The sequence below is a fragment of the Neodiprion fabricii genome, chromosome 4 (assembly GCF_021155785.1).
Source record: "Neodiprion fabricii isolate iyNeoFabr1 chromosome 4, iyNeoFabr1.1, whole genome shotgun sequence".
Taxonomy (NCBI): domain Eukaryota; kingdom Metazoa; phylum Arthropoda; class Insecta; order Hymenoptera; family Diprionidae; genus Neodiprion; species Neodiprion fabricii.
Window position 1 is genome coordinate 18,714,815 of NC_060242.1, and position 12,819 is coordinate 18,727,633.

Genomic DNA, 12,819 nt, shown 5'->3' on the forward strand with positions numbered 1-12,819 from the left:
AAACACGTTATGCATGTTATTGTAAAACAACTCTCGAGCAAAGAATAATGGAAAACGTTTTTCTCTAATTAAATGTATTTCCAGCTAATTCTTCAAAGTTTTCCACTCAAATGTAAATCCAAACAAGAACGAGAATAAAAAAAAGTTATCCGATTCCTCGAAATTAAATTTACACCATAAATAAATAAATAAAAAAAACTGATCTCTGGATCATTTTCCTTCTTTCCAAGAAGAATGATACAGAAATGGAAAAACTCACATTCGTAATCTTTACGAAGAAATTCAGTTGTTACATATTCGAGTGACCCTGCGACCCGCCTATAATTCTACACGATAATGAATTCCCCCCTTCCCGCGCTATTTCAGGGAGTGGCTGAGGAAAAAACGCCTCACGCACGATTCGTACATACTCTATACGATAGTATACCTGTATACAATGAAGATATAACGTACAGACGTGCTAATAATTCACTACTCGATACATTCTCACTTATTAATTATACACAAGTACCTATGCATGCCTTTAATATGTTGATTAGGGTGGTCCTTAATAGAGTCTGGGCTTCGACGCTGGCGAATTGATGAAAAAAAAAAACAAAAAAATTAAGGAAAATTTGAACTCGAAGTATCTTATGGAAGTATCATGGAAAAAACTTTATTTGCTTTTTGAAATTTTGTAAATTGTTGACGCATATTCGAAAAATAATGGGAAATGCATACTTTTGGGGGGAGTTGAACGCTTTACGAAAAAGCCCTGACGCATAAAATTCGTAAATGAAAGCGTTCGTATGTTAATTAACGAATTTATTGAAGAGCGTTTCTACAAAAACACATATTTTCCATTATTTTCGGTACATGCGTTAACGACTTATAAAATTTCAACGATCAAAAAAAGTGTTTCCCATGATATTTCCGTAAGATACTTCGAGTTCAAATTTTCGTTAATTTGTTTTTTATTAATTTGAAAGCGTTCAAGCCCTCGGGAGCATAAAAATGCAAAAACAATCCTATCATGGACCATCATAATGTTGATATATCACACAGTGAAAAAGGATTTGCGAAAAATCTGTAATTGCAAGTAATTACTTTTGCGATTGATAATTAAGATAAATAAATTACATGCACTTTAAAAATGAATTGACATTCTTTATCGAATAATAAAAATTTCTTCACCGTATTTCCCGAATTAATCGCAATTTCTGAAAGTACGTAAGACCTTTCAGAATGAATTATAATTTTGAAACGTCATTTGTTTTAATTTTTACTTCACCAACTGGTAATTGATTTCGGCTTCGACCAAAAGTTGAAATTAATATTTGTATCGTGTAATCAATTTATTAAAAGTTCGGCCTACAGGTTTTTTTTAGTCAACTTGAGTAATCAATTTATTAATTACGCAAATCATATTCTCATTAGCTCTTGTAATTAGCTATTGAAGAAATATGTAAGACTATAATTAAATGCAGAGAGAAAAAAGGGAACGAGAGGTGACGAAAATTTCACCGTAAGCAGTTGTATGAAAACGCTGCAGTTTCAGGAGTGAGATAATCACTAGGCGATATCGACGATGTCGAATTTAAACAAGCATCGATTATACTACATACATATATGTGTGTGTGTGTGTGTGTTGTGTGTGTGCCTCTAGAGAAATACACATTTTTTTTACACCTTAACTATACGTGCGCAATACGGTTTAACGTTAGTAGCGTAAAAGGTACCGACAATTAGATTTGTACGTGCGTTACATGTCGATGATACTGATAATTGCTATCATCTGCAGTCCTCTGACTCATCACCGTCCGTCATTCACGTTCACGGGATAGTCGTTTCATCGCTATTCTACAACGGTGAGTAATGCTAAATTACGTATGTAATCTGATTCTACTTATTAATACACTGTGTTTATTACATCATATTTCATACGAAACGGACGATGAGAAAAAATTTCATTCCTTCTACAGTTGTTAGAATATTTTATTAAAATTTATATCGTTGGTATGCTGAGTTGATATTTTGTGAATTAATAATGTAACATTAATTTATTGTTACGTCAGCGTCAAATCATCGCCTTAGTTACAATAAAAGTTGCATCATATACTGGATTTCCTAGTTACAGTTACAAAACATATTCTCATTTTACAGTCTATATTTCAGTCAAGGTAAAGAATGGAAATATGTAAAGGTTGTATAACGTAGTAAATTAGGGTACTTTTGTTTGTCTTTCCAAGTTATTGAACCGATTACACGATTTTTTTCACCAAATATCATGGGTTTAAAACTTGTGAATATACACGCATGGTAGATGAATAATAATTTTTATTCCCAACTCAATCGTAATGTTAATTTTTTTTACCTTAAAAGTCGGACAAAAGTGGCATATTATTACCTCTCAACCCATTTTCGAAAATATGAGGCCATGTATACTGATATACTGATAATATTAACAGTTCATAAATATTAATACAATCGAATTATAGAAATCGTTGAAATTATGTTTACTGAATGAAATTCATAGAAATATTTTTAATAAATGTATGCATACAATTAACCACTAACAATTCGCGAAGGCAATTGAAGAATAATTATCGCTGATGTGTTTTTTTGTAAACGAGAAAGTAAAAGTCAATAAACACAACTTTTGAATTTCAGGAATTGCTGGTTTATAAAGCTTTGGGATAAAAAAATTCCACAATGATTATACCGTTGCGAGTAAGCTCTCCTATCGATAATTGAGAAAATATAAGAAAAAAATTGGACTTACATTTGTGAAGTTTATTATTCTAAACATCCATTATTAAAACGAAATACGAGTACATTGATTAGGAGTTATGTGTAATAATATTATGTGCCTCGATTGAAACATAAATTTCAAATGACGCGAGGGATTTAGTTAAAATATTAATCAAGTTTGACGAAGGATTTTGCTTTCATCCCTGAGCGATAATTTTTAAAAAACACATCGCGAACACGTAATTTTTGTTAATTTTCTCTCTCTTATCTTGGAATTAGTCACGAGCAGCGCTACCGAGAGTCTCGGTTCAGCCGTCGGAAATGAGGAAGAGAGAAATATACGACCGGCTCCACATCCATATCGCGTACGATGATCAAAAATTGGTGTTATATGTACTCGGGAAGCGAACGTGTGTATCACCGTCATCGTCTGGGGCAAAAGTGTATTATCGAGCCGATCGGCGAAGATAACAAAATGATAGCGTTTTATTATAACATGTTGTTGCAAGCTGCCGTACGATATAATATCGCAGCGGCGTTAAAATTTTTTTCGCTTTGTGCTTTTTCCTTCATTTTTTAACGAGAAATATTTTTACCCTCACCTTCATTTCTTTATTTTTATTTTTCTGACTCACCTCCAATCGAAGACTCATCCGGGCAGAAAGTTTATCGTCCATATCTAATCAAATTCCGTGAAGTTAATGATCGTAAAAAATTAATTGCATGATTTTTTAATTGCAAGTCTTTCATTGGAGTTATTTCGATTTGTTATCGGTAAGTCACGATTAACAGAACCGTGACTCGCAGAATAAGGAAACGGGAAAAAATAATTTTTAAAAGGTGATTCCGTACCGGACATGAAAGCTCGAGGGGATCTGAGAAATTATTTGTCGTTGGATTAGGCTTGGTTAGGTTATATACTACGCGGGGTGTATTAGGTACATAAATAAGGGCGCGACCCGAAGGGTCAATTCCTTGAGTACCAGGCCAGTTAAAGCTCTGCTCATCGATTTACGTTATTTATACGAATTACACAACCTCGTGATAAAGTTTACCCGTCGACGGATCGATGGTGCCAGAATCATGTACCCACATGTAACATACATTGAGTTTTAAAAGCAGAACGCTTCCGCCACTCCCTCGTTTCCGGTCACGCGCGCAGATTTATTCAACGGTTTCTATCAAAGCAATCGGAATCAAATCAGATTAAATTAATTTGTATGTGATCCGATTTGAAGAGTAGGGATAAATTATCTCAAACGTCAAGGCTTTGGGATACCAACAGATGAGTCATGTTCAATCTTAACATAATATTCAACGGTGAAGAATCAATTTTCTTGTTTGTGTAATAAGCTTTAATGCTTGACGTGACTCAAATCAAACCCTGAATCATGTTTTACCATGATTTGCTTGTCTCACGAGACACGCCGAGCCCCAGTGACATCTAGCGATCATTTGCCGAACTATAGAAAACTTGAAGCTTGCGCTGTATCATTGGGATTCTGGAAGATTGCCATTTATGAGCGGATAAAAATTTGCCGATGCTTCAATTCTCTTCGAATTTCAATACTCTTGCTATATTTTATACATCGTCTGATACAAATTTTTTAATGAATTTCACACATTAATAGAAATTTTTTGTAGGCAAAGTTAGTCGTTCATTCTATCCTTCGTTTGACTGAGAATAAATATGCTTATTTTTTTATAAACGCTCAACAGGTAATGAAATTGTTTAATTCAAGCAAGCGGGATTCTTCTATAAATTATTTTTAACTTTCGAATCCAAGCAGACGTATCGATTTCGATGAGCTCTTATAAGCGTTGCAACAGCAAACATCTGTATCTATTTTTCTATTTCGAAACACTCATCGCTGGACCACTGCAGATATTTCCTCGGTATAAAATCACGTGGGGAAATAATCAACAATATAATGCGGTTTCGACCAAACGCAATTGACTTGCTCATTTTGCGTAATTTTTTATTTTATTATATAATTTTATAAACATTCCCGATAGCATCTTTATCTTGGAACAAAGCGGCATAGTCTCCTTGTTTGAAAATTGACTAGACGTTAACGGGCTTAGGTAAAATGGTATTTTAAATAAGAATAATCTTGCGATAAATTTGAGTAATTGTTACGGTTAATAGAAAATACGAAGGAGCAAGGATTATTGTTACAACGGGGTACAATTTAAAAATGTTGCTGGAATTAAGAGAAAATATGGTAAATGTGACTATTTAGTTTGATCATGGTCGTCGATATTGAATTTTCCGCTTATGGCAACGATAATTTTCTTTGTTCAGTTGACGAAATATTTGCAGTCAAATAGGACCATAACGTAAATTTATTGTTGCGCTAACGTCTAGTCATCGCAACGGTTGTAAGAAAATATGGTACAAGTGAACGCAATCAAAAAAGTTTAGATATACATATACTCGTAGATTTTCTGGTTGCAGCTATGAAACTCGTATTCACTTTCCATTCGGAATAATATTTTTGGTTTATGTTGCGTATGTGAAATACCAACTTGTAGTAATTTTTCTTACAATCAGTAAAGGAAGTGGCACTATGGAGCTTTGTGGAAGCGGTCACGATATTTATGGTTAATTAATTAACTAGGGAGTTGCGCTACTTTTTTCGAGAAATAACATGCGGCGGTTTTTCGCCTTGTTTTTGTTGCGGTTCTCTCGAGTTCCGTTTTTTATCATCTTGTTTGCGATTACATTTTATTGTTAGTCTCGTCGTCGGAATCTTCCTATACGTATTTACTGTTTTTTAATTATAATGTTATCAACGCAGTGCTCGAATCAGAGGCGTTTCAGAGCTTAATTAAAACTGACTTATTAATTCCCTTCCTCTCGTTAACCCCAAATTTCTCTTTCGTTCACTCGACCACGATATTTACTCCAATTTTCATTAATTTATTTCTCGTTTGGAATTGATACGCGTGACGTACAGCGATTGTATTAATTCAGGGTAATCGATGATATTTCGGATGGTAGTATACAGTCCAATGAATAAACCAATGCAGCAAAAACAGGATAAAAAAACAGAGCTCACAAAATCTAACTGATTAAGAGTTTGATGTATGGTTGAAGTTTGGTTAAGCAATTTTCTATCAACCTGTGGGAGAAAATTAAAAATATTACATTCATTTGCAAAATGCGTTCATTGTTTTTTTAAACAGTTGTCTAATTGGATGTAATACTTTCGATATGTCAGGCTATAATTTGTTCATTTTTTTCTCCAATTTAACGATCATGTTGTTTGTTCAATTTTTATTTTCATTATTGCCGATTCTAGTTCTATTAATAAATGACCTACAAATTCTCCAAGATGAATTTTTTTACGACGTTAACGCCGAGTTTATTGCATTCTTCCATAAAGCAAACATAGTACCCATTTTAATAAATAAAAAAAAAAATTCGAATTGAAAAAAATTCTGAAACCCCGCTGAGACTTTTTTAAAACTGGATACAATAAAAAATTTTGTATGCGTACTAGTCGGGATTTTTGTGAACATGATACCAATCAAGGCGCTTGACCGATTTGGATGAAATTTGAACGGAAATCTTTACTGTTACTGAAATACGTTTTTACAGATTTTTTATTACATTGAAAGAAATTTGATTTGTTACAGGAACTAGAAAAATTGAGTAAAACAGGTATCGTAAAAAAAAAAACTGTTTGAATATTGTTGGAATTACGAAAAACGAGGTACGCGTAACCATTTTGCGCTATCGTCGATCCTTTTTTGGTAATTGCAACGCAAAATCAGTTTCTTCGGTTTACTCTACTTTTTTAGTTAAACAAGGCTTTAACGTCAATTTATTGTTGCACAAGAATTAAATTTTCGCAACAGTTGCAAGAAAATATAGCAACAGTGATCGTAATGGGAAAGAATAGTAACGGATACCAGACTTTCCGGTAACAGGTACAAAACTAATTTTCATTTTTTACCTAGAACTATATTTTTCGATTGTGGCAAAAAATGAAAATAGTCAAGGACTGAGCGGTGACCGGGACTAAAAATTTCTCCCAGTATATAATTTCCAATCACATGTGTCGACTTCCTTGCATTATAATTTCGTTGCAGGTATGTAAAAATTGCCCGTGAATTCGCGAAGCCGTGCCTACGGCGAAAAAGGAAAGTTTTTTTTTGTTTCTCAAAACAACTAGTTATTTATTACACAAGAAACCGGTTTCCGAATACAATCGCATCCAAGGTTGACCGTGAATTTTTTAATGTATTTCTGACGCGATATTTCGGTTACGTCAGATGTCCACACAGGCGTAATCAAACCTTGCTTGGATGGTTTACAATTCTTGGAACGATTGGGGGATTTCCTCGTCTCTATATCTGGCCTGAAGAATGGTGCGTAAACGAGATAGTAGACATATTATGGATACACACTGGATGTGAACGTGTATCGCCTACCATTGATCGTATTGACTCAAATCTGCTTTTCTTCGAATTAGCAGGCTGAACCTGTTTCCAACGATACATGGTTCGAGGTGATTGCGAAATGATCGAAAATAATCGCGCGTTCTTTTCCTCGTATGTACCGCGATGTCGCTTCGTGGTAAATACTTGCTGTTATGTTTAACTTGTGTAAGTGAGATGTAGAAAAAAAAAATGTCTGCTGTTTCACGTCGAACGGAACTCAGATCAACGTTGATTTTTGTTTCAAGGTTAAAGTTGACGTAACTATGCATTTTCGACGAAACAAAGCTTTTATTTTGACCACTTTAGAATTTTTCGAAATTTGATAAAGTGTAAATACAGCTAAACCTGAATATTATATTCCGCAGAGTTGTAGGTCCTTCGGAGTAATTGTTAAGCTGCAAAATATACCGATGTTTTCGAAGATCTTCCGTCACTAGAACGTTTAAACTAACTCAAGCTTCACGTTTCATTCAAGTTTGAATTTATCGATCCGAAAAGTTGTGAATTTCGAATCCAAAGCTGTAATTTGTCAAACGTTACCGTAAGCTCCGCAGCGCCAATTCATGTATACCTAAATATAACACAGGCTCACAAAAAAAAAAATAGTGTCTGAAATCGGCAACGCGAAAGATGTTTTCTTACGTACTTTTTATCGCTGAATCCGAATCGAAAGTCAGAATGTGGATTTTGAGTAAATGGCTGTTGAAAGTAAGAAAATAGCGATACGTGATCGAATGAGTTTTTGAAATTACAATCACCATAAATATACGTTTTTGGGGTCGCTGAATCTGAGGTCAGAATGGGGTATCCTCAGGTTCGATTTGCAGTAAATGGCTGTTGGAAAGTTAGAAAATTTCGAAAATCAGGTGTAAACACCTAATCTGTAATTCTCAAATAAACAACGTGCCAAGTCTATTTAAGCCTTATCACCCAGTAGACTAATGGTCAACAGAGCTAGAATTTGAACTCACGCATTGTCAGCACATAACTCCCAAACTCCAGTCAGGCCGGAGACCTCAGTTTAAATCTAAGCAGTCTATTCCCAATCACCCCTAAGCCCCAAACGGACCGAAGGCCTGTGCTCTTAAATACATATCGTAACGTTTTGGGAGGTTACGGAATAAATATGGGTTCGTGAGCTTATTTGGAAAATCAAAGGCGAAAATAAAATGTTGAGGAAAAGCTTTAATGGCAGAGTACGTGTTTTCGGTTTAAAGTCTGAAACAAGAATGTTTTTACAATAATACTGGTTGACGCAGCAACCTTATTTATTTCAAGACATAAGAAGTTTATAAATTTCCTTAATCTACGATGACTACTAGGTCATTAAAAAGGGGTTAAGACGGGGGATTTCATCCTTTCTAACAATATTATTCAATTTTATGCTCGTTTACGTACTTTTTGTCTCCAAAAGATCTGCGTAAGGTATTTACTTTGCGTTTGTTTTTATTTTGAGTTATAATTCAATAAATCGGAATTTTCTCACCTTCAACAGCCGTTTACTGAAACTCGAACCTGAGGATACCCCATTCTGACCTCAGATTCGGATTCAGCGACCCCGAAAACGTACAGTTATGATGATTGTAATTTCGTAAACTCATACGACTGTGTATAGCTATTTTCTTAGTTTCAACATCCATTTACTCAAAATCGGCCCGGAAGACCCCCCATTCTGCCGACTTCAGACACTTTTTTTTTTTTTTTTTTTGTGGGCCTGTGTAATCATGTCCGATCAAAGAGTAGAAGCATAAAAACTTGTAAGAATTTACAATGTTTAAATAGCTTATCTAGAGCAGCAGGTTCGTTATAAAAATGAATCATTCCTCTCGCTACACCACTTCCGCTTGAATAACAGTGAGCTATGCCTATTGTACCGCGATTAAATCCACTCAAGAGACCGTCAATCGGTTTAATATGTAAAGATAAGGCACGGAGAAGCGTTAAATAAGCGTCGAAGTTTCCTGCAAGCATTTTGGTTCCATATCTAATCGTCAGTGATATGACACTTGCGCGTATTACTCATGATCGAAAAACGTACGCACGGTATTTCAAACTAACTGATCGAGCGATCTTTTGACCGGGTAATCTGAAATCATTTGATCCAAGTTTTTTTTAAATTTTTTTTGTGTTTTTTGCACAATTGGTTCAGCTTTACGAATCATTTACTGCAGTTTTCTTTTACTACTTTTTCCGCAAATCCCTATTTATTGATAATTTGTTGAAGATAAAAAGAAAATGCGAATACGAAATTATATTGATGTAAGATCCAGAATTTTGTAAAATTTGTCGAAAAATTCGAGTTACCGCGGAGAAAAAAATTTGTTGAGTATTTAGATATAAGATGACTGATGTGCGTAAGAAAAAAAAAAACTAGTGTAATGTCAAAATGGAAATCACAGCGGGGAATATATACAGTATCGTAAGTAAGGCGTGAACTAAGAAGATTTAAAAACAAAAAAAATTACGAAAGAATTGATCGATCCAAATGCGAATGCAATGAATTAGACTGAATAAAGTCAAACGATGTTTTAGAAAACATCTTACATCCATTTATGAATTTAATTCGATAAAAGTCAATTGTTTATGATCTTGCAGCCATTAGATAATTGTCAGAAACGTTTCATCTGTCTAGTTTGTATCAATTGTAGCTGATTTTGTTTATAAATGAATTCTCTACGAATGATGAAACGATCCTTGCAATAAATTTTCTCCTCAGCTACTCAGTTAATCACGGTCAACTATACTTATATCGCAGGAGGTGCGTTACTGTTCAGTATTTAACAATTTTCTCTTTTACCGTAAACGAAAAATATAATTCTCGGTACAAAATGAAGATAAATTTTGTAGCAGTAACCAGAAAATACAGTATTGACAACTGTAATCACACTAAATAGTCACTTGTACTACATTTTCTTGCAGTTTCAACAATATTCAAACCATTATTATAATAATATCCATTTTACTAGAATTTTCTGCCAACTGTATAATTGGGAACTTTGCTCATTATCAGTATAAACATAGTTATCGGTTTACCGCGACTACCGAGATAAACGAATCGAAGTTCTACGAAGGGAAGTCGTAACTTGTGCAACTTTCCGGATATACCAACGGTGCTAGTTTCATTTATACCCGTTCGTTGCCAATTTGATTTCGGTCAAGTTTAGCTGATAATGAGTCCGAAATTTGACTTGAACTAATTAGTTGACCTTTGGTTGATGTGAGTAATTGGTCAATTCAAAGAAGAATTACATCATGTAATTATAATACATATCTATACATATCTATAATAAATCCATCAAATAGGACTTAACTCCAATTTATAATCAGATTAAACACCCGATTAATAAAAATATCGTGACATATTTCAAAACCGATATCACTAGGTGATAGTGATGGAATATCAACGATAATCGGCTCTAATTTACGATTAATTTAACATGTTCTGGAAATTTCTCCTGTCTTTATGCCTCGTCATTTTATCCTCATAATTGAGGATGAAATTTGAAATATGAAATTACATCGAATTGCTGATTTGAGGATAGCTAAGCTGCTGCAGCACGCTGTTCGAATATAATCGTTCTGCACAAGGTTTTCCGTTGGATTTACAGCAGGCAATTGGACATGCGCTGTTCTCTTTTGCTGATGTTATACCGACCGTCGGTAAGTTATTACCAGAAGTCAATCTGTACCAACACAGTATTGAATCATCAGCAAAAAGGTGAAGTCATTTTTAATACTTTTTAGTTTTATTACCGCTTGTTGCGTTGGAAGTTTGCGAGTTTTTGGTTCCTCCGGTTGGCAACGTACCTCAAACTATGACAACCACAATTAAAACCGATTCACGTTATTGTCTACCGTAGATAATCTGTTTGTGAGAGATTTAAAACTCATAGTTAAAATTTATTTTCGGTCAGATTTGATCATGCATAAACATCTGAAATTGTACTCATGTGACGAATAAATGTCATTCGCTCGAGATGAAAGAAAAATGTTTGATACTGTTGTCAATCAAATAAGATATCTGTTTTGCTGTTAGCCCGTGTTTTTCCCCTGATTTAATCGTATTCATAAATATTATGAATCAATATTCATGTGTCACAAGTAAATTTTTCGATCGGATTATATCGGAATTTATAGTTTTCTGAGTCCTCTCGAGCCGATCATAAGAAAGTCAAAGAGAATTGACAGCCACGTTTAAACGTAAGATTTTTACAGCAAACTAGTAGATTGAAGTACAAAAAAAGAAAGAAAAAAAAAAGGTAAAAGAAAGAACTGAAAATTAATCTAAAATCAGACTTTTGTATTGACTAAAAAAATGTTTAGAACTTTTTATCGACATCGATGGATCAAAATTTTATTGAAGCAATACGTGCATCTATTACCTGAACTTATTTGCCGAAAATGAAATTCAAATGTATGGTCATTTTTGACTATATTAAACAATGAATAAGTTTCAATTAAATCAAACAAAATGTTGTCACGCTAAAGCCAAATAAATTATTGATGATATTCATAGATAAGTATGTTTTCAATTTCAAAACATCCCGAAAGAAATATTTTTTCCGAATGCCCGTTACTTTCACTTTACCAATTTCTTTTGTGCTGTTTTCGCAGTAAACAGCGCAAAGCACGGAATATATTTCTCCCCAAAATTTTTGTTGCATTCGGAAATTCGACACCGCTTGGAGCTCGAATCGTGAAGCAATAAATAAAAAAAAAAAAAAAAATAAAAAAGAGTAGACAATTTGACCGAATTACGGTCACGTGTGACGTGGTTTTGATAATTTTTCAAATCTGCCGGACATATAGAGAATGAGGAAGAAAAAAAATACTGATGGCTTTATAACGATGCCAGGGGGCGAACCCTCGTAAGTATGAAACGCGTATACGTGTAACACCGTTACCAACGCCCAACACCTAACACGTATACACCAGTCGAGCAGCTGCAATAAAGATGATTTATACGACGGTTCGGAGATGAATGAGTTAATAATTACCGAGGTATCCAGCGTCGCCGACGAGGTCAAAGATCGCAATCACTCATAATTCCTGCATTAAAGATGAAATATCGTGGATAAAAAACAGCGATGAAACAGTCGCGTTACATCAGCATCAGCCGCAATACGGCTAGTGTGTCACATTAACCGCAATCGTCGTTATATCGCATAGATAACAGTGTGTATTAATAGTAATAGCAACAACAAGTTGGTTGAAAAAAATCAATCAGGATTTATCTATTTTTTTCCTTTCTTTCCCATTCGTACATTACTACAACATAATAATAAATTTAATTTGCGTAAATTATTGTCGGGATAATAATTGACGTGTGTGAGAAATTTATGTTCGAAGTTGAGTAAATTATTCTCTTCGGTGAAACGTGTAATGTACCTCGCATAATTTTTTATTTATTTACAAGTATCATTCTACTACTCGTGTATTCTGCGTACGCGAAAGAGAAGCTGAAATTTGCGTGCGGTATCATGATCGTGACCGAATTAAATATAGCCTCGGGTTTTTTAACAATATAATTTATTGCACTCGCGTTGAAAACATCTGTATTATACGTTACATGTGTGAAAAACGTTGAATCTGGCGTTGAATCTTTTTCTCCCGAAAAGATGCCGCGTGCTAAATTTAATA